At 40.5% G+C, this 16,760-nt stretch overlaps 28 non-coding genes and 34 pseudogenes across 28 annotated transcripts; all 62 read right to left on the reverse strand.

Annotated features, from left to right (window-relative positions):
- Window positions 1-99: 99 nt before the first annotated feature.
- On the reverse strand, window positions 100-218 carry LOC143515420 (5S ribosomal RNA; annotated as a pseudogene).
- Window positions 219-432: 214 nt separating this feature from the next.
- LOC143515763 (5S ribosomal RNA) lies at window positions 433-551 on the reverse strand. Its single transcript, XR_013131324.1, has one exon. It is a non-coding gene; the product is annotated as a 5S ribosomal RNA (ribosomal RNA).
- A 127-nt stretch (window positions 552-678) lies between these two features.
- LOC143515421 (5S ribosomal RNA) lies at window positions 679-797 on the reverse strand (annotated as a pseudogene).
- Window positions 798-923: 126 nt separating this feature from the next.
- On the reverse strand, window positions 924-1,042 carry LOC143516023 (5S ribosomal RNA; annotated as a pseudogene).
- Window positions 1,043-1,256: 214 nt separating this feature from the next.
- On the reverse strand, window positions 1,257-1,375 carry LOC143515764 (5S ribosomal RNA). The gene has a single exon (XR_013131325.1). It is a non-coding gene; the product is annotated as a 5S ribosomal RNA (ribosomal RNA).
- A 127-nt stretch (window positions 1,376-1,502) lies between these two features.
- On the reverse strand, window positions 1,503-1,621 carry LOC143515424 (5S ribosomal RNA; annotated as a pseudogene).
- Window positions 1,622-1,835: 214 nt separating this feature from the next.
- Window positions 1,836-1,954, reverse strand: LOC143515766 (5S ribosomal RNA). The gene has a single exon (XR_013131327.1). It is a non-coding gene; the product is annotated as a 5S ribosomal RNA (ribosomal RNA).
- A 127-nt stretch (window positions 1,955-2,081) lies between these two features.
- On the reverse strand, window positions 2,082-2,200 carry LOC143516064 (5S ribosomal RNA; annotated as a pseudogene).
- Window positions 2,201-2,307: 107 nt separating this feature from the next.
- Window positions 2,308-2,426, reverse strand: LOC143515936 (5S ribosomal RNA). The gene has a single exon (XR_013131492.1). It is a non-coding gene; the product is annotated as a 5S ribosomal RNA (ribosomal RNA).
- A 127-nt stretch (window positions 2,427-2,553) lies between these two features.
- Window positions 2,554-2,672, reverse strand: LOC143515425 (5S ribosomal RNA; annotated as a pseudogene).
- A 214-nt stretch (window positions 2,673-2,886) lies between these two features.
- Window positions 2,887-3,005, reverse strand: LOC143515869 (5S ribosomal RNA). The gene has a single exon (XR_013131427.1). It is a non-coding gene; the product is annotated as a 5S ribosomal RNA (ribosomal RNA).
- A 127-nt stretch (window positions 3,006-3,132) lies between these two features.
- Window positions 3,133-3,251, reverse strand: LOC143516065 (5S ribosomal RNA; annotated as a pseudogene).
- A 107-nt stretch (window positions 3,252-3,358) lies between these two features.
- LOC143515937 (5S ribosomal RNA) lies at window positions 3,359-3,477 on the reverse strand. The gene has a single exon (XR_013131493.1). It is a non-coding gene; the product is annotated as a 5S ribosomal RNA (ribosomal RNA).
- A 127-nt stretch (window positions 3,478-3,604) lies between these two features.
- LOC143515426 (5S ribosomal RNA) lies at window positions 3,605-3,723 on the reverse strand (annotated as a pseudogene).
- Window positions 3,724-3,937: 214 nt separating this feature from the next.
- On the reverse strand, window positions 3,938-4,056 carry LOC143515767 (5S ribosomal RNA). The gene has a single exon (XR_013131328.1). It is a non-coding gene; the product is annotated as a 5S ribosomal RNA (ribosomal RNA).
- Window positions 4,057-4,183: 127 nt separating this feature from the next.
- LOC143515427 (5S ribosomal RNA) lies at window positions 4,184-4,302 on the reverse strand (annotated as a pseudogene).
- A 126-nt stretch (window positions 4,303-4,428) lies between these two features.
- LOC143516024 (5S ribosomal RNA) lies at window positions 4,429-4,547 on the reverse strand (annotated as a pseudogene).
- Window positions 4,548-4,761: 214 nt separating this feature from the next.
- On the reverse strand, window positions 4,762-4,880 carry LOC143515768 (5S ribosomal RNA). Its single transcript, XR_013131329.1, has one exon. It is a non-coding gene; the product is annotated as a 5S ribosomal RNA (ribosomal RNA).
- A 127-nt stretch (window positions 4,881-5,007) lies between these two features.
- Window positions 5,008-5,126, reverse strand: LOC143515428 (5S ribosomal RNA; annotated as a pseudogene).
- Window positions 5,127-5,340: 214 nt separating this feature from the next.
- Window positions 5,341-5,459, reverse strand: LOC143515870 (5S ribosomal RNA). The gene has a single exon (XR_013131428.1). It is a non-coding gene; the product is annotated as a 5S ribosomal RNA (ribosomal RNA).
- Window positions 5,460-5,586: 127 nt separating this feature from the next.
- LOC143516067 (5S ribosomal RNA) lies at window positions 5,587-5,705 on the reverse strand (annotated as a pseudogene).
- Window positions 5,706-5,812: 107 nt separating this feature from the next.
- On the reverse strand, window positions 5,813-5,931 carry LOC143515939 (5S ribosomal RNA). The gene has a single exon (XR_013131495.1). It is a non-coding gene; the product is annotated as a 5S ribosomal RNA (ribosomal RNA).
- Window positions 5,932-6,058: 127 nt separating this feature from the next.
- Window positions 6,059-6,177, reverse strand: LOC143516009 (5S ribosomal RNA; annotated as a pseudogene).
- Window positions 6,178-6,391: 214 nt separating this feature from the next.
- On the reverse strand, window positions 6,392-6,510 carry LOC143515769 (5S ribosomal RNA). The gene has a single exon (XR_013131330.1). It is a non-coding gene; the product is annotated as a 5S ribosomal RNA (ribosomal RNA).
- A 127-nt stretch (window positions 6,511-6,637) lies between these two features.
- LOC143515429 (5S ribosomal RNA) lies at window positions 6,638-6,756 on the reverse strand (annotated as a pseudogene).
- A 214-nt stretch (window positions 6,757-6,970) lies between these two features.
- On the reverse strand, window positions 6,971-7,089 carry LOC143515770 (5S ribosomal RNA). The gene has a single exon (XR_013131331.1). It is a non-coding gene; the product is annotated as a 5S ribosomal RNA (ribosomal RNA).
- A 127-nt stretch (window positions 7,090-7,216) lies between these two features.
- Window positions 7,217-7,335, reverse strand: LOC143516069 (5S ribosomal RNA; annotated as a pseudogene).
- Window positions 7,336-7,442: 107 nt separating this feature from the next.
- Window positions 7,443-7,561, reverse strand: LOC143515771 (5S ribosomal RNA). Its single transcript, XR_013131332.1, has one exon. It is a non-coding gene; the product is annotated as a 5S ribosomal RNA (ribosomal RNA).
- Window positions 7,562-7,688: 127 nt separating this feature from the next.
- On the reverse strand, window positions 7,689-7,807 carry LOC143515430 (5S ribosomal RNA; annotated as a pseudogene).
- A 214-nt stretch (window positions 7,808-8,021) lies between these two features.
- On the reverse strand, window positions 8,022-8,140 carry LOC143515772 (5S ribosomal RNA). The gene has a single exon (XR_013131333.1). It is a non-coding gene; the product is annotated as a 5S ribosomal RNA (ribosomal RNA).
- A 127-nt stretch (window positions 8,141-8,267) lies between these two features.
- On the reverse strand, window positions 8,268-8,386 carry LOC143515431 (5S ribosomal RNA; annotated as a pseudogene).
- A 126-nt stretch (window positions 8,387-8,512) lies between these two features.
- On the reverse strand, window positions 8,513-8,631 carry LOC143516025 (5S ribosomal RNA; annotated as a pseudogene).
- A 214-nt stretch (window positions 8,632-8,845) lies between these two features.
- LOC143515773 (5S ribosomal RNA) lies at window positions 8,846-8,964 on the reverse strand. Its single transcript, XR_013131334.1, has one exon. It is a non-coding gene; the product is annotated as a 5S ribosomal RNA (ribosomal RNA).
- A 127-nt stretch (window positions 8,965-9,091) lies between these two features.
- Window positions 9,092-9,210, reverse strand: LOC143515432 (5S ribosomal RNA; annotated as a pseudogene).
- Window positions 9,211-9,424: 214 nt separating this feature from the next.
- LOC143515871 (5S ribosomal RNA) lies at window positions 9,425-9,543 on the reverse strand. Its single transcript, XR_013131429.1, has one exon. It is a non-coding gene; the product is annotated as a 5S ribosomal RNA (ribosomal RNA).
- Window positions 9,544-9,670: 127 nt separating this feature from the next.
- On the reverse strand, window positions 9,671-9,789 carry LOC143516070 (5S ribosomal RNA; annotated as a pseudogene).
- Window positions 9,790-9,896: 107 nt separating this feature from the next.
- LOC143515940 (5S ribosomal RNA) lies at window positions 9,897-10,015 on the reverse strand. Its single transcript, XR_013131496.1, has one exon. It is a non-coding gene; the product is annotated as a 5S ribosomal RNA (ribosomal RNA).
- Window positions 10,016-10,142: 127 nt separating this feature from the next.
- Window positions 10,143-10,261, reverse strand: LOC143516010 (5S ribosomal RNA; annotated as a pseudogene).
- A 214-nt stretch (window positions 10,262-10,475) lies between these two features.
- LOC143515774 (5S ribosomal RNA) lies at window positions 10,476-10,594 on the reverse strand. The gene has a single exon (XR_013131335.1). It is a non-coding gene; the product is annotated as a 5S ribosomal RNA (ribosomal RNA).
- Window positions 10,595-10,721: 127 nt separating this feature from the next.
- Window positions 10,722-10,840, reverse strand: LOC143515434 (5S ribosomal RNA; annotated as a pseudogene).
- A 214-nt stretch (window positions 10,841-11,054) lies between these two features.
- On the reverse strand, window positions 11,055-11,173 carry LOC143515775 (5S ribosomal RNA). The gene has a single exon (XR_013131336.1). It is a non-coding gene; the product is annotated as a 5S ribosomal RNA (ribosomal RNA).
- A 127-nt stretch (window positions 11,174-11,300) lies between these two features.
- LOC143516071 (5S ribosomal RNA) lies at window positions 11,301-11,419 on the reverse strand (annotated as a pseudogene).
- Window positions 11,420-11,526: 107 nt separating this feature from the next.
- LOC143515941 (5S ribosomal RNA) lies at window positions 11,527-11,645 on the reverse strand. The gene has a single exon (XR_013131497.1). It is a non-coding gene; the product is annotated as a 5S ribosomal RNA (ribosomal RNA).
- A 127-nt stretch (window positions 11,646-11,772) lies between these two features.
- LOC143515436 (5S ribosomal RNA) lies at window positions 11,773-11,891 on the reverse strand (annotated as a pseudogene).
- Window positions 11,892-12,105: 214 nt separating this feature from the next.
- LOC143515872 (5S ribosomal RNA) lies at window positions 12,106-12,224 on the reverse strand. Its single transcript, XR_013131430.1, has one exon. It is a non-coding gene; the product is annotated as a 5S ribosomal RNA (ribosomal RNA).
- A 127-nt stretch (window positions 12,225-12,351) lies between these two features.
- LOC143516072 (5S ribosomal RNA) lies at window positions 12,352-12,470 on the reverse strand (annotated as a pseudogene).
- Window positions 12,471-12,577: 107 nt separating this feature from the next.
- Window positions 12,578-12,696, reverse strand: LOC143515942 (5S ribosomal RNA). Its single transcript, XR_013131498.1, has one exon. It is a non-coding gene; the product is annotated as a 5S ribosomal RNA (ribosomal RNA).
- Window positions 12,697-12,823: 127 nt separating this feature from the next.
- LOC143515437 (5S ribosomal RNA) lies at window positions 12,824-12,942 on the reverse strand (annotated as a pseudogene).
- Window positions 12,943-13,156: 214 nt separating this feature from the next.
- LOC143515777 (5S ribosomal RNA) lies at window positions 13,157-13,275 on the reverse strand. The gene has a single exon (XR_013131338.1). It is a non-coding gene; the product is annotated as a 5S ribosomal RNA (ribosomal RNA).
- A 127-nt stretch (window positions 13,276-13,402) lies between these two features.
- Window positions 13,403-13,521, reverse strand: LOC143515438 (5S ribosomal RNA; annotated as a pseudogene).
- A 214-nt stretch (window positions 13,522-13,735) lies between these two features.
- Window positions 13,736-13,854, reverse strand: LOC143515778 (5S ribosomal RNA). Its single transcript, XR_013131339.1, has one exon. It is a non-coding gene; the product is annotated as a 5S ribosomal RNA (ribosomal RNA).
- Window positions 13,855-13,981: 127 nt separating this feature from the next.
- On the reverse strand, window positions 13,982-14,100 carry LOC143516073 (5S ribosomal RNA; annotated as a pseudogene).
- Window positions 14,101-14,207: 107 nt separating this feature from the next.
- Window positions 14,208-14,326, reverse strand: LOC143515943 (5S ribosomal RNA). Its single transcript, XR_013131499.1, has one exon. It is a non-coding gene; the product is annotated as a 5S ribosomal RNA (ribosomal RNA).
- A 127-nt stretch (window positions 14,327-14,453) lies between these two features.
- On the reverse strand, window positions 14,454-14,572 carry LOC143515439 (5S ribosomal RNA; annotated as a pseudogene).
- Window positions 14,573-14,786: 214 nt separating this feature from the next.
- LOC143515873 (5S ribosomal RNA) lies at window positions 14,787-14,905 on the reverse strand. Its single transcript, XR_013131431.1, has one exon. It is a non-coding gene; the product is annotated as a 5S ribosomal RNA (ribosomal RNA).
- A 127-nt stretch (window positions 14,906-15,032) lies between these two features.
- On the reverse strand, window positions 15,033-15,151 carry LOC143516074 (5S ribosomal RNA; annotated as a pseudogene).
- Window positions 15,152-15,258: 107 nt separating this feature from the next.
- On the reverse strand, window positions 15,259-15,377 carry LOC143515944 (5S ribosomal RNA). Its single transcript, XR_013131500.1, has one exon. It is a non-coding gene; the product is annotated as a 5S ribosomal RNA (ribosomal RNA).
- A 127-nt stretch (window positions 15,378-15,504) lies between these two features.
- On the reverse strand, window positions 15,505-15,623 carry LOC143515440 (5S ribosomal RNA; annotated as a pseudogene).
- Window positions 15,624-15,837: 214 nt separating this feature from the next.
- Window positions 15,838-15,956, reverse strand: LOC143515779 (5S ribosomal RNA). Its single transcript, XR_013131340.1, has one exon. It is a non-coding gene; the product is annotated as a 5S ribosomal RNA (ribosomal RNA).
- Window positions 15,957-16,083: 127 nt separating this feature from the next.
- LOC143515442 (5S ribosomal RNA) lies at window positions 16,084-16,202 on the reverse strand (annotated as a pseudogene).
- A 126-nt stretch (window positions 16,203-16,328) lies between these two features.
- LOC143515443 (5S ribosomal RNA) lies at window positions 16,329-16,447 on the reverse strand (annotated as a pseudogene).
- A 126-nt stretch (window positions 16,448-16,573) lies between these two features.
- On the reverse strand, window positions 16,574-16,692 carry LOC143516026 (5S ribosomal RNA; annotated as a pseudogene).
- Window positions 16,693-16,760: the final 68 nt, after the last annotated feature.

Genomic DNA, 16,760 nt, shown 5'->3' on the forward strand with positions numbered 1-16,760 from the left:
ATAATGAGAGCAAAACCTGAACAACAGACATTGCTAGTTTTTTTTGCAGAACACCTTTAAGCTTGCTAATTGAATGTAAATAGCAACTCAACTATAAAAGTCACACAGCACCTGGTATTCCCAAGCTGTCTCCCATACAAGTATTAACCTGGCCTAAACCTATTTAGCTTCCTAGGTCAAATGAAATCGGGCGTTTTCAGGCTGGTGTGGCCGTAAGCCATAAAACAATGCAAAGATGATCTAATTATAACAAGAGCAAAACCTGAACAACAGAAATTGCTAGTTTTTTTGCAGAACACATTTAAGCTTGCTAATTGAATGTAAACAGCAACTCAACTATAAAAGTCACACAGCACCTGGCATTCCCAAGCTGTCTCCCATACAAGTATTAACCTGGCCCAAACCTATTTAGCTTGATAATTAAATCTAATAGGCTTACAGCACCTGGTATTCCCAGGTGGTCTCCCATCCAAGTACTAACCAGGCCCAAACGAGCTTAGCTTCCGAGGTCAAATGAGATCGGGCGTTTTCAGGCTGGTGTGGCCGTAAGCCGTAAAACAATGCAAAGATGACCTATTTATAATGAGAGCAAAACCTGAACAACAGACATTGCTAGTTTTTTTTGCAGAACACCTTTAAGCTTGCTAATTGAATGTAAATAGCAACTCAACTATAAAAGTCACACAGCACCTGGTATTCCCAAGCTGTCTCCCATACAAGTATTAACCTGGCCTAAACCTATTTAGCTTCCTAGGTCAAATGAAATCGGGCGTTTTCAGGCTGGTGTGGCCGTAAGCCATAAAACAATGCAAAGATTATCTAATTATAACAAGAGCAAAACCTGAACAACAGAAATTGCTAGTTTTTTTGCAGAACACATTTAAGCTTGCTAATTGAATGTAAACAGCAACTCAACTATAAAAGTCACACAGCACCTGGTATTCCCAAGCTGTCCCCCATACAAGTATTAACCTGGCCAAAACCTATTTAGCTTCCGAGGTCAAATGAGATCGGGCGTTTTCAGGCTGGTGTGGCCGCAAGCCATAAAACAATGCAAAGATTATCTAATTATAACAAGAGCAAAACCTGAACAACAGAAATTGCTAGTTTTTTTGCAGAACACATTTAAGCTTGCTAATTGAATGTAAACAGCAACTCAACTATAAAAGTCACACAGCACCTGGTATTCCCAAGCTGTCTCCCATACAAGTATTAACCTGGCCCAAACCTATTTAGCTTGATAATTAAATCTAATAGGCTTACAGCACCTGGTATTCCCAGGTGGTCTCCCATCCAAGTACTAACCAGGCCCAAACGAGCTTAGCTTCCGAGGTCAAATGAGATCGGGCGTTTTCAGGCTGGTGTGGCCGTAAGCCGTAAAACAATGCAAAGATGACCTATTTATAATGAGAGCAAAACCTGAACAACAGACATTGCTAGTTTTTTTTGCAGAACACCTTTAAGCTTGCTAATTGAATGTAAATAGCAACTCAACTATAAAAGTCACACAGCACCTGGTATTCCCAAGCTGTCTCCCATACAAGTATTAACCTGGCCTAAACCTATTTAGCTTCCTAGGTCAAATGAAATCGGGCGTTTTCAGGCTGGTGTGGCCGTAAGCCATAAAACAATGCAAAGATTATCTAATTATAACAAGAGCAAAACCTGAACAACAGAAATTGCTAGTTTTTTTGCAGAACACATTTAAGCTTGCTAATTGAATGTAAACAGCAACTCAACTATAAAAGTCACACAGCACCTGGCATTCCCAAGCTGTCTCCCATACAAGTATTAACCTGGCCCAAACCTATTTAGCTTGATAATTAAATCTAATAGGCTTACAGCACCTGGTATTCCCAGGTGGTCTCCCATCCAAGTACTAACCAGGCCCAAACGAGCTTAGCTTCCGAGGTCAAATGAGATCGGGCGTTTTCAGGCTGGTGTGGCCGTAAGCCGTAAAACAATGCAAAGATGACCTATTTATAATGAGAGCAAAACCTGAACAACAGACATTGCTAGTTTTTTTTGCAGAACACCTTTAAGCTTGCTAATTGAATGTAAATAGCAACTCAACTATAAAAGTCACACAGCACCTGGTATTCCCAAGCTGTCTCCCATACAAGTATTAACCTGGCCTAAACCTATTTAGCTTCCTAGGTCAAATAGGATCGGGCGTTTTCAGGCTGGTGTGGCCGTAAGCCATAAAACAATGCAAAGATTATCTAATTATAACAAGAGCAAAACCTGAACAACAGAAATTGCTAGATTTTTGCAGAACACATTTAAGCTTGATAATTAAATCTAATAGGCTTACAGTACCTGGTATTCCCAGGTGGTCTCCCATCCAAGTACTAACCAGGCCCAAACGAGCTTAGCTTCCGAGGTCAAATGAGATCGGGCGTTTTCAGGCTGGTGTGGCCGTAAGCCGTAAAACAATGCAAAGATGACCTATTTATAATGAGAGCAAAACCTGAACAACAGACATTGCTAGTTTTTTTTGCAGAACACCTTTAAGCTTGCTAATTGAATGTAAATAGCAACTCAACTATAAAAGTCACACAGCACCTGGTATTCCCAAGCTGTCTCCCATACAAGTATTAACCTGGCCTAAACCTATTTAGCTTCCTAGGTCAAATGAAATCGGGCGTTTTCAGGCTGGTGTGGCCGTAAGCCATAAAACAATGCAAAGATTATCTAATTATAACAAGAGCAAAACCTGAACAACAGAAATTGCTAGTTTTTTTGCAGAACACATTTAAGCTTGCTAATTGAATGTAAACAGCAACTCAACTATAAAAGTCACACAGCACCTGGTATTCCCAAGCTGTCTCCCATACAAGTATTAACCTGGCCCAAACCTATTTAGCTTGATAATTAAATCTAATAGGCTTACAGCACCTGGTATTCCCAGGTGGTCTCCCATCCAAGTACTAACCAGGCCCAAACAAGCTTAGCTTCCGAGGTCAAATGAGATCGGGCGTTTTCAGGCTGGTGTGGCCGTAAGCCATAAAACAATGCAAAGATGACCTATTTATAATGAGAGCAAAACCTGAACAACAGACATTGCTAGTTTTTTTTGCAGAACACCTTTAAGCTTGCTAATTGAATGTAAATAGCAACTCAACTATAAAAGTCACACAGCACCTGGTATTCCCAAGCTGTCTCCCATACAAGTATTAACCTGGCCTAAACCTATTTAGCTTCCTAGGTCAAATAGGATCGGGCGTTTTCAGGCTGGTGTGGCCGTAAGCCATAAAACAATGCAAAGATTATCTAATTATAACAAGAGCAAAACCTGAACAACAGAAATTGCTAGATTTTTGCAGAACACATTTAAGCTTGATAATTAAATCTAATAGGCTTACAGTACCTGGTATTCCCAGGTGGTCTCCCATCCAAGTACTAACCAGGCCCAAACGAGCTTAGCTTCCGAGGTCAAATGAGATCGGGCGTTTTCAGGCTGGTGTGGCCGTAAGCCGTAAAACAATGCAAAGATGACCTATTTATAATGAGAGCAAAACCTGAACAACAGACATTGCTAGTTTTTTTTGCAGAACACCTTTAAGCTTGCTAATTGAATGTAAATAGCAACTCAACTATAAAAGTCACACAGCACCTGGTATTCCCAAGCTGTCTCCCATACAAGTATTAACCTGGCCTAAACCTATTTAGCTTCCTAGGTCAAATGAAATCGGGCGTTTTCAGGCTGGTGTGGCCGTAAGCCATAAAACAATGCAAAGATGATCTAATTATAACAAGAGCAAAACCTGAACAACAGAAATTGCTAGTTTTTTTGCAGAACACATTTAAGCTTGCTAATTGAATGTAAACAGCAACTCAACTATAAAAGTCACACAGCACCTGGCATTCCCAAGCTGTCTCCCATACAAGTATTAACCTGGCCCAAACCTATTTAGCTTGATAATTAAATCTAATAGGCTTACAGCACCTGGTATTCCCAGGTGGTCTCCCATCCAAGTACTAACCAGGCCCAAACGAGCTTAGCTTCCGAGGTCAAATGAGATCGGGCGTTTTCAGGCTGGTGTGGCCGTAAGCCGTAAAACAATGCAAAGATGACCTATTTATAATGAGAGCAAAACCTGAACAACAGACATTGCTAGTTTTTTTTGCAGAACACCTTTAAGCTTGCTAATTGAATGTAAATAGCAACTCAACTATAAAAGTCACACAGCACCTGGTATTCCCAAGCTGTCTCCCATACAAGTATTAACCTGGCCTAAACCTATTTAGCTTCCTAGGTCAAATGAAATCGGGCGTTTTCAGGCTGGTGTGGCCGTAAGCCATAAAACAATGCAAAGATTATCTAATTATAACAAGAGCAAAACCTGAACAACAGAAATTGCTAGTTTTTTTGCAGAACACATTTAAGCTTGCTAATTGAATGTAAACAGCAACTCAACTATAAAAGTCACACAGCACCTGGTATTCCCAAGCTGTCCCCCATACAAGTATTAACCTGGCCAAAACCTATTTAGCTTCCGAGGTCAAATGAGATCGGGCGTTTTCAGGCTGGTGTGGCCGCAAGCCATAAAACAATGCAAAGATTATCTAATTATAACAAGAGCAAAACCTGAACAACAGAAATTGCTAGTTTTTTTGCAGAACACATTTAAGCTTGCTAATTGAATGTAAACAGCAACTCAACTATAAAAGTCACACAGCACCTGGTATTCCCAAGCTGTCTCCCATACAAGTATTAACCTGGCCCAAACCTATTTAGCTTGATAATTAAATCTAATAGGCTTACAGCACCTGGTATTCCCAGGTGGTCTCCCATCCAAGTACTAACCAGGCCCAAACGAGCTTAGCTTCCGAGGTCAAATGAGATCGGGCGTTTTCAGGCTGGTGTGGCCGTAAGCCGTAAAACAATGCAAAGATGACCTATTTATAATGAGAGCAAAACCTGAACAACAGACATTGCTAGTTTTTTTTGCAGAACACCTTTAAGCTTGCTAATTGAATGTAAATAGCAACTCAACTATAAAAGTCACACAGCACCTGGTATTCCCAAGCTGTCTCCCATACAAGTATTAACCTGGCCTAAACCTATTTAGCTTCCTAGGTCAAATGAAATCGGGCGTTTTCAGGCTGGTGTGGCCGTAAGCCATAAAACAATGCAAAGATTATCTAATTATAACAAGAGCAAAACCTGAACAACAGAAATTGCTAGTTTTTTTGCAGAACACATTTAAGCTTGCTAATTGAATGTAAACAGCAACTCAACTATAAAAGTCACACAGCACCTGGTATTCCCAAGCTGTCTCCCATACAAGTATTAACCTGGCCCAAACCTATTTAGCTTGATAATTAAATCTAATAGGCTTACAGCACCTGGTATTCCCAGGTGGTCTCCCATCCAAGTACTAACCAGGCCCAAACAAGCTTAGCTTCCGAGGTCAAATGAGATCGGGCGTTTTCAGGCTGGTGTGGCCGTAAGCCATAAAACAATGCAAAGATGACCTATTTATAATGAGAGCAAAACCTGAACAACAGACATTGCTAGTTTTTTTTGCAGAACACCTTTAAGCTTGCTAATTGAATGTAAATAGCAACTCAACTATAAAAGTCACACAGCACCTGGTATTCCCAAGCTGTCTCCCATACAAGTATTAACCTGGCCTAAACCTATTTAGCTTCCTAGGTCAAATAGGATCGGGCGTTTTCAGGCTGGTGTGGCCGTAAGCCATAAAACAATGCAAAGATTATCTAATTATAACAAGAGCAAAACCTGAACAACAGAAATTGCTAGATTTTTGCAGAACACATTTAAGCTTGATAATTAAATCTAATAGGCTTACAGTACCTGGTATTCCCAGGTGGTCTCCCATCCAAGTACTAACCAGGCCCAAACGAGCTTAGCTTCCGAGGTCAAATGAGATCGGGCGTTTTCAGGCTGGTGTGGCCGTAAGCCGTAAAACAATGCAAAGATGACCTATTTATAATGAGAGCAAAACCTGAACAACAGACATTGCTAGTTTTTTTTGCAGAACACCTTTAAGCTTGCTAATTGAATGTAAATAGCAACTCAACTATAAAAGTCACACAGCACCTGGTATTCCCAAGCTGTCTCCCATACAAGTATTAACCTGGCCAAAACCTATTTAGCTTCCGAGGTCAAATGAGATCGGGCGTTTTCAGGCTGGTGTGGCCGCAAGCCATAAAACAATGCAAAGATGATCTAATTATAACAAGAGCAAAACCTGAACAACAGAAATTGCTAGTTTTTTTGCAGAACACATTTAAGCTTGCTAATTGAATGTAAACAGCAACTCAACTATAAAAGTCACACAGCACCTGGTATTCCCAAGCTGTCTCCCATACAAGTATTAACCTGGCCCAAACCTATTTAGCTTGATAATTAAATCTAATAGGCTTACAGCACCTGGTATTCCCAGGTGGTCTCCCATCCAAGTACTAACCAGGCCCAAACGAGCTTAGCTTCCGAGGTCAAATGAGATCGGGCGTTTTCAGGCTGGTGTGGCCGTAAGCCGTAAAACAATGCAAAGATGACCTATTTATAATGAGAGCAAAACCTGAACAACAGACATTGCTAGTTTTTTTTGCAGAACACCTTTAAGCTTGCTAATTGAATGTAAATAGCAACTCAACTATAAAAGTCACACAGCACCTGGTATTCCCAAGCTGTCTCCCATACAAGTATTAACCTGGCCTAAACCTATTTAGCTTCCTAGGTCAAATGAAATCGGGCGTTTTCAGGCTGGTGTGGCCGTAAGCCATAAAACAATGCAAAGATTATCTAATTATAACAAGAGCAAAACCTGAACAACAGAAATTGCTAGTTTTTTTGCAGAACACATTTAAGCTTGCTAATTGAATGTAAACAGCAACTCAACTATAAAAGTCACACAGCACCTGGCATTCCCAAGCTGTCTCCCATACAAGTATTAACCTGGCCCAAACCTATTTAGCTTGATAATTAAATCTAATAGGCTTACAGCACCTGGTATTCCCAGGTGGTCTCCCATCCAAGTACTAACCAGGCCCAAACGAGCTTAGCTTCCGAGGTCAAATGAGATCGGGCGTTTTCAGGCTGGTGTGGCCGTAAGCCGTAAAACAATGCAAAGATGACCTATTTATAATGAGAGCAAAACCTGAACAACAGACATTGCTAGTTTTTTTTGCAGAACACCTTTAAGCTTGCTAATTGAATGTAAATAGCAACTCAACTATAAAAGTCACACAGCACCTGGTATTCCCAAGCTGTCTCCCATACAAGTATTAACCTGGCCTAAACCTATTTAGCTTCCTAGGTCAAATAGGATCGGGCGTTTTCAGGCTGGTGTGGCCGTAAGCCATAAAACAATGCAAAGATTATCTAATTATAACAAGAGCAAAACCTGAACAACAGAAATTGCTAGATTTTTGCAGAACACATTTAAGCTTGATAATTAAATCTAATAGGCTTACAGCACCTGGTATTCCCAGGTGGTCTCCCATCCAAGTACTAACCAGGCCCAAACGAGCTTAGCTTCCGAGGTCAAATGAGATCGGGCGTTTTCAGGCTGGTGTGGCCGTAAGCCGTAAAACAATGCAAAGATGACCTATTTATAATGAGAGCAAAACCTGAACAACAGACATTGCTAGTTTTTTTTGCAGAACACCTTTAAGCTTGCTAATTGAATGTAAATAGCAACTCAACTATAAAAGTCACACAGCACCTGGTATTCCCAAGCTGTCTCCCATACAAGTATTAACCTGGCCTAAACCTATTTAGCTTCCTAGGTCAAATGAAATCGGGCGTTTTCAGGCTGGTGTGGCCGTAAGCCATAAAACAATGCAAAGATTATCTAATTATAACAAGAGCAAAACCTGAACAACAGAAATTGCTAGTTTTTTTGCAGAACACATTTAAGCTTGCTAATTGAATGTAAACAGCAACTCAACTATAAAAGTCACACAGCACCTGGTATTCCCAAGCTGTCTCCCATACAAGTATTAACCTGGCCCAAACCTATTTAGCTTGATAATTAAATCTAATAGGCTTACAGCACCTGGTATTCCCAGGTGGTCTCCCATCCAAGTACTAACCAGGCCCAAACGAGCTTAGCTTCCGAGGTCAAATGAGATCGGGCGTTTTCAGGCTGGTGTGGCCGTAAGCCGTAAAACAATGCAAAGATGACCTATTTATAATGAGAGCAAAACCTGAACAACAGACATTGCTAGTTTTTTTTGCAGAACACCTTTAAGCTTGCTAATTGAATGTAAATAGCAACTCAACTATAAAAGTCACACAGCACCTGGTATTCCCAAGCTGTCTCCCATACAAGTATTAACCTGGCCTAAACCTATTTAGCTTCCTAGGTCAAATGAAATCGGGCGTTTTCAGGCTGGTGTGGCCGTAAGCCATAAAACAATGCAAAGATTATCTAATTATAACAAGAGCAAAACCTGAACAACAGAAATTGCTAGTTTTTTTGCAGAACACATTTAAGCTTGCTAATTGAATGTAAACAGCAACTCAACTATAAAAGTCACACAGCACCTGGTATTCCCAAGCTGTCCCCCATACAAGTATTAACCTGGCCAAAACCTATTTAGCTTCCGAGGTCAAATGAGATCGGGCGTTTTCAGGCTGGTGTGGCCGCAAGCCATAAAACAATGCAAAGATTATCTAATTATAACAAGAGCAAAACCTGAACAACAGAAATTGCTAGTTTTTTTGCAGAACACATTTAAGCTTGCTAATTGAATGTAAACAGCAACTCAACTATAAAAGTCACACAGCACCTGGTATTCCCAAGCTGTCTCCCATACAAGTATTAACCTGGCCCAAACCTATTTAGCTTGATAATTAAATCTAATAGGCTTACAGCACCTGGTATTCCCAGGTGGTCTCCCATCCAAGTACTAACCAGGCCCAAACGAGCTTAGCTTCCGAGGTCAAATGAGATCGGGCGTTTTCAGGCTGGTGTGGCCGTAAGCCGTAAAACAATGCAAAGATGACCTATTTATAATGAGAGCAAAACCTGAACAACAGACATTGCTAGTTTTTTTTGCAGAACACCTTTAAGCTTGCTAATTGAATGTAAATAGCAACTCAACTATAAAAGTCACACAGCACCTGGTATTCCCAAGCTGTCTCCCATACAAGTATTAACCTGGCCTAAACCTATTTAGCTTCCTAGGTCAAATGAAATCGGGCGTTTTCAGGCTGGTGTGGCCGTAAGCCATAAAACAATGCAAAGATTATCTAATTATAACAAGAGCAAAACCTGAACAACAGAAATTGCTAGTTTTTTTGCAGAACACATTTAAGCTTGCTAATTGAATGTAAACAGCAACTCAACTATAAAAGTCACACAGCACCTGGTATTCCCAAGCTGTCTCCCATACAAGTATTAACCTGGCCCAAACCTATTTAGCTTGATAATTAAATCTAATAGGCTTACAGCACCTGGTATTCCCAGGTGGTCTCCCATCCAAGTACTAACCAGGCCCAAACAAGCTTAGCTTCCGAGGTCAAATGAGATCGGGCGTTTTCAGGCTGGTGTGGCCGTAAGCCATAAAACAATGCAAAGATGACCTATTTATAATGAGAGCAAAACCTGAACAACAGACATTGCTAGTTTTTTTTGCAGAACACCTTTAAGCTTGCTAATTGAATGTAAATAGCAACTCAACTATAAAAGTCACACAGCACCTGGTATTCCCAAGCTGTCTCCCATACAAGTATTAACCTGGCCTAAACCTATTTAGCTTCCTAGGTCAAATAGGATCGGGCGTTTTCAGGCTGGTGTGGCCGTAAGCCATAAAACAATGCAAAGATTATCTAATTATAACAAGAGCAAAACCTGAACAACAGAAATTGCTAGATTTTTGCAGAACACATTTAAGCTTGATAATTAAATCTAATAGGCTTACAGTACCTGGTATTCCCAGGTGGTCTCCCATCCAAGTACTAACCAGGCCCAAACGAGCTTAGCTTCCGAGGTCAAATGAGATCGGGCGTTTTCAGGCTGGTGTGGCCGTAAGCCGTAAAACAATGCAAAGATGACCTATTTATAATGAGAGCAAAACCTGAACAACAGACATTGCTAGTTTTTTTTGCAGAACACCTTTAAGCTTGCTAATTGAATGTAAATAGCAACTCAACTATAAAAGTCACACAGCACCTGGTATTCCCAAGCTGTCTCCCATACAAGTATTAACCTGGCCAAAACCTATTTAGCTTCCGAGGTCAAATGAGATCGGGCGTTTTCAGGCTGGTGTGGCCGCAAGCCATAAAACAATGCAAAGATGATCTAATTATAACAAGAGCAAAACCTGAACAACAGAAATTGCTAGTTTTTTTGCAGAACACATTTAAGCTTGCTAATTGAATGTAAACAGCAACTCAACTATAAAAGTCACACAGCACCTGGTATTCCCAAGCTGTCTCCCATACAAGTATTAACCTGGCCCAAACCTATTTAGCTTGATAATTAAATCTAATAGGCTTACAGCACCTGGTATTCCCAGGTGGTCTCCCATCCAAGTACTAACCAGGCCCAAACGAGCTTAGCTTCCGAGGTCAAATGAGATCGGGCGTTTTCAGGCTGGTGTGGCCGTAAGCCGTAAAACAATGCAAAGATGACCTATTTATAATGAGAGCAAAACCTGAACAACAGACATTGCTAGTTTTTTTTGCAGAACACCTTTAAGCTTGCTAATTGAATGTAAATAGCAACTCAACTATAAAAGTCACACAGCACCTGGTATTCCCAAGCTGTCTCCCATACAAGTATTAACCTGGCCTAAACCTATTTAGCTTCCTAGGTCAAATGAAATCGGGCGTTTTCAGGCTGGTGTGGCCGTAAGCCATAAAACAATGCAAAGATTATCTAATTATAACAAGAGCAAAACCTGAACAACAGAAATTGCTAGTTTTTTTGCAGAACACATTTAAGCTTGCTAATTGAATGTAAACAGCAACTCAACTATAAAAGTCACACAGCACCTGGCATTCCCAAGCTGTCTCCCATACAAGTATTAACCTGGCCCAAACCTATTTAGCTTGATAATTAAATCTAATAGGCTTACAGCACCTGGTATTCCCAGGTGGTCTCCCATCCAAGTACTAACCAGGCCCAAACGAGCTTAGCTTCCGAGGTCAAATGAGATCGGGCGTTTTCAGGCTGGTGTGGCCGTAAGCCGTAAAACAATGCAAAGATGACCTATTTATAATGAGAGCAAAACCTGAACAACAGACATTGCTAGTTTTTTTTGCAGAACACCTTTAAGCTTGCTAATTGAATGTAAATAGCAACTCAACTATAAAAGTCACACAGCACCTGGTATTCCCAAGCTGTCTCCCATACAAGTATTAACCTGGCCTAAACCTATTTAGCTTCCTAGGTCAAATAGGATCGGGCGTTTTCAGGCTGGTGTGGCCGTAAGCCATAAAACAATGCAAAGATTATCTAATTATAACAAGAGCAAAACCTGAACAACAGAAATTGCTAGATTTTTGCAGAACACATTTAAGCTTGATAATTAAATCTAATAGGCTTACAGTACCTGGTATTCCCAGGTGGTCTCCCATCCAAGTACTAACCAGGCCCAAACGAGCTTAGCTTCCGAGGTCAAATGAGATCGGGCGTTTTCAGGCTGGTGTGGCCGTAAGCCGTAAAACAATGCAAAGATGACCTATTTATAATGAGAGCAAAACCTGAACAACAGACATTGCTAGTTTTTTTTGCAGAACACCTTTAAGCTTGCTAATTGAATGTAAATAGCAACTCAACTATAAAAGTCACACAGCACCTGGTATTCCCAAGCTGTCTCCCATACAAGTATTAACCTGGCCTAAACCTATTTAGCTTCCTAGGTCAAATGAAATCGGGCGTTTTCAGGCTGGTGTGGCCGTAAGCCATAAAACAATGCAAAGATTATCTAATTATAACAAGAGCAAAACCTGAACAACAGAAATTGCTAGTTTTTTTGCAGAACACATTTAAGCTTGCTAATTGAATGTAAACAGCAACTCAACTATAAAAGTCACACAGCACCTGGTATTCCCAAGCTGTCTCCCATACAAGTATTAACCTGGCCCAAACCTATTTAGCTTGATAATTAAATCTAATAGGCTTACAGCACCTGGTATTCCCAGGTGGTCTCCCATCCAAGTACTAACCAGGCCCAAACAAGCTTAGCTTCCGAGGTCAAATGAGATCGGGCGTTTTCAGGCTGGTGTGGCCGTAAGCCATAAAACAATGCAAAGATGACCTATTTATAATGAGAGCAAAACCTGAACAACAGACATTGCTAGTTTTTTTTGCAGAACACCTTTAAGCTTGCTAATTGAATGTAAATAGCAACTCAACTATAAAAGTCACACAGCACCTGGTATTCCCAAGCTGTCTCCCATACAAGTATTAACCTGGCCTAAACCTATTTAGCTTCCTAGGTCAAATAGGATCGGGCGTTTTCAGGCTGGTGTGGCCGTAAGCCATAAAACAATGCAAAGATTATCTAATTATAACAAGAGCAAAACCTGAACAACAGAAATTGCTAGATTTTTGCAGAACACATTTAAGCTTGATAATTAAATCTAATAGGCTTACAGTACCTGGTATTCCCAGGTGGTCTCCCATCCAAGTACTAACCAGGCCCAAACGAGCTTAGCTTCCGAGGTCAAATGAGATCGGGCGTTTTCAGGCTGGTGTGGCCGTAAGCCGTAAAACAATGCAAAGATGACCTATTTATAATGAGAGCAAAACCTGAACAACAGACATTGCTAGTTTTTTTTGCAGAACACCTTTAAGCTTGCTAATTGAATGTAAATAGCAACTCAACTATAAAAGTCACACAGCACCTGGTATTCCCAAGCTGTCTCCCATACAAGTATTAACCTGGCCTAAACCTATTTAGCTTCCTAGGTCAAATGAAATCGGGCGTTTTCAGGCTGGTGTGGCCGTAAGCCATAAAACAATGCAAAGATGATCTAATTATAACAAGAGCAAAACCTGAACAACAGAAATTGCTAGTTTTTTTGCAGAACACATTTAAGCTTGCTAATTGAATGTAAACAGCAACTCAACTATAAAAGTCACACAGCACCTGGTATTCCCAAGCTGTCTCCCATACAAGTATTAACCTGGCCCAAACCTATTTAGCTTGATAATTAAATCTAATAGGCTTACAGCACCTGGTATTCCCAGGTGGTCTCCCATCCAAGTACTAACCAGGCCCAAACGAGCTTAGCTTCCGAGGTCAAATGAGATCGGGCGTTTTCAGGCTGGTGTGGCCGTAAGCCGTAAAACAATGCAAAGATGACCTATTTATAATGAGAGCAAAACCTGAACAACAGACATTGCTAGTTTTTTTTGCAGAACACCTTTAAGCTTGCTAATTGAATGTAAATAGCAACTCAACTATAAAAGTCACACAGCACCTGGTATTCCCAAGCTGTCTCCCATACAAGTATTAACCTGGCCTAAACCTATTTAGCTTCCTAGGTCAAATGAAATCGGGCGTTTTCAGGCTGGTGTGGCCGTAAGCCATAAAACAATGCAAAGATTATCTAATTATAACAAGAGCAAAACCTGAACAACAGAAATTGCTAGTTTTTTTGCAGAACACATTTAAGCTTGCTAATTGAATGTAAACAGCAACTCAACTATAAAAGTCACACAGCACCTGGCATTCCCAAGCTGTCTCCCATACAAGTATTAACCTGGCCCAAACCTATTTAGCTTGATAATTAAATCTAATAGGCTTACAGCACCTGGTATTCCCAGGTGGTCTCCCATCCAAGTACTAACCAGGCCCAAACGAGCTTAGCTTCCGAGGTCAAATGAGATCGGGCGTTTTCAGGCTGGTGTGGCCGTAAGCCGTAAAACAATGCAAAGATGACCTATTTATAATGAGAGCAAAACCTGAACAACAGACATTGCTAGTTTTTTTTGCAGAACACCTTTAAGCTTGCTAATTGAATGTAAATAGCAACTCAACTATAAAAGTCACACAGCACCTGGTATTCCCAAGCTGTCTCCCATACAAGTATTAACCTGGCCTAAACCTATTTAGCTTCCTAGGTCAAATAGGATCGGGCGTTTTCAGGCTGGTGTGGCCGTAAGCCATAAAACAATGCAAAGATTATCTAATTATAACAAGAGCAAAACCTGAACAACAGAAATTGCTAGATTTTTGCAGAACACATTTAAGCTTGATAATTAAATCTAATAGGCTTACAGTACCTGGTATTCCCAGGTGGTCTCCCATCCAAGTACTAACCAGGCCCAAACGAGCTTAGCTTCCGAGGTCAAATGAGATCGGGCGTTTTCAGGCTGGTGTGGCCGTAAGCCGTAAAACAATGCAAAGATGACCTATTTATAATGAGAGCAAAACCTGAACAACAGACATTGCTAGTTTTTTTTGCAGAACACCTTTAAGCTTGCTAATTGAATGTAAATAGCAACTCAACTATAAAAGTCACACAGCACCTGGTATTCCCAAGCTGTCTCCCATACAAGTATTAACCTGGCCTAAACCTATTTAGCTTCCTAGGTCAAATGAAATCGGGCGTTTTCAGGCTGGTGTGGCCGTAAGCCATAAAACAATGCAAAGATTATCTAATTATAACAAGAGCAAAACCTGAACAACAGAAATTGCTAGTTTTTTTGCAGAACACATTTAAGCTTGCTAATTGAATGTAAACAGCAACTCAACTATAAAAGTCACACAGCACCTGGTATTCCCAAGCTGTCTCCCATACAAGTATTAACCTGGCCCAAACCTATTTAGCTTGATAATTAAATCTAATAGGCTTACAGCACCTGGTATTCCCAGGTGGTCTCCCATCCAAGTACTAACCAGGCCCAAACAAGCTTAGCTTCCGAGGTCAAATGAGATCGGGCGTTTTCAGGCTGGTGTGGCCGTAAGCCATAAAACAATGCAAAGATGACCTATTTATAATGAGAGCAAAACCTGAACAACAGACATTGCTAGTTTTTTTTGCAGAACACCTTTAAGCTTGCTAATTGAATGTAAATAGCAACTCAACTATAAAAGTCACACAGCACCTGGTATTCCCAAGCTGTCTCCCATACAAGTATTAACCTGGCCTAAACCTATTTAGCTTCCTAGGTCAAATAGGATCGGGCGTTTTCAGGCTGGTGTGGCCGTAAGCCATAAAACAATGCAAAGATTATCTAATTATAACAAGAGCAAAACCTGAACAACAGAAATTGCTAGATTTTTGCAGAACACATTTAAGCTTGATAATTAAATCTAATAGGCTTACAGTACCTGGTATTCCCAGGTGGTCTCCCATCCAAGTACTAACCAGGCCCAAACGAGCTTAGCTTCCGAGGTCAAATGAGATCGGGCGTTTTCAGGCTGGTGTGGCCGTAAGCCGTAAAACAATGCAAAGATGACCTATTTATAATGAGAGCAAAACCTGAACAACAGACATTGCTAGTTTTTTTTGCAGAACACCTTTAAGCTTGCTAATTGAATGTAAATAGCAACTCAACTATAAAAGTCACACAGCACCTGGTATTCCCAAGCTGTCTCCCATACAAGTATTAACCTGGCCTAAACCTATTTAGCTTCCTAGGTCAAATGAAATCGGGCGTTTTCAGGCTGGTGTGGCCGTAAGCCATAAAACAATGCAAAGATGATCTAATTATAACAAGAGCAAAACCTGAACAACAGAAATTGCTAGTTTTTTTGCAGAACACATTTAAGCTTGCTAATTGAATGTAAATAGCAACTCAACTATAAAAGTCACACAGCACCTGGTATTCCCAAGCTGTCTCCCATACAAGTATTAACCTGGCCCAAACCTATTTAGCTTGATAATTAAATCTAATAGGCTTACAGCACCTGGTATTCCCAGGTGGTCTCCCATCCAAGTACTAACCAGGCCCAAACGAGCTTAGCTTCCGAGGTCAAATGAGATCGGGCGTTTTCAGGCTGGTGTGGCCGTAAGCCGTAAAACAATGCAAAGATGACCTATTTATAATGAGAGCAAAACCTGAACAACAGACATTGCTAGTTTTTTTTGCAGAACACCTTTAAGCTTGCTAATTGAATGTAAATAGCAACTCAACTATAAAAGTCACACAGCACCTGGTATTCCCAAGCTGTCTCCCATACAAGTATTAACCTGGCCTAAACCTATTTAGCTTCCTAGGTCAAATGAAATCGGGCGTTTTCAGGCTGGTGTGGCCGTAAGCCATAAAACAATGCAAAGATTATCTAATTATAACAAGAGCAAAACCTGAACAACAGAAATTGCTAGTTTTTTTGCAGAACACATTTAAGCTTGCTAATTGAATGTAAACAGCAACTCAACTATAAAAGTCACACAGCACCTGGTATTCCCAAGCTGTCTCCCATACAAGTATTAACCTGGCCTAAACCTATTTAGCTTCCTAGGTCAAATGAAATCGGGCGTTTTCAGGCTGGTGTGGCCGTAAGCCATAAAACAATGCAAAGATTATCTAATTATAACAAGAGCAAAACCTGAACAACAGAAATTGCTAGTTTTTTTGCAGAACACATTTAAGCTTGCTAATTGAATGTAAACAGCAACTCAACTATAAAAGTCACACAGCACCTGGTATTCCCAAGCTGTCCCCCATACAAGTATTAACCTGGCCAAAACCTATTTAGCTTCCGAGGTCAAATGAGATCGGGCGTTTTCAGGCTGGTGTGGCCGCAAGCCATAAAACAATGCAAAGATTATCTAATTATAACAAGAGCAAAACCTGAACAACAGAAATTGCTAGTTT

The sequence above is a fragment of the Brachyhypopomus gauderio genome, chromosome 5 (assembly GCF_052324685.1).
Source record: "Brachyhypopomus gauderio isolate BG-103 chromosome 5, BGAUD_0.2, whole genome shotgun sequence".
NCBI lineage: Eukaryota > Metazoa > Chordata > Actinopteri > Gymnotiformes > Hypopomidae > Brachyhypopomus > Brachyhypopomus gauderio.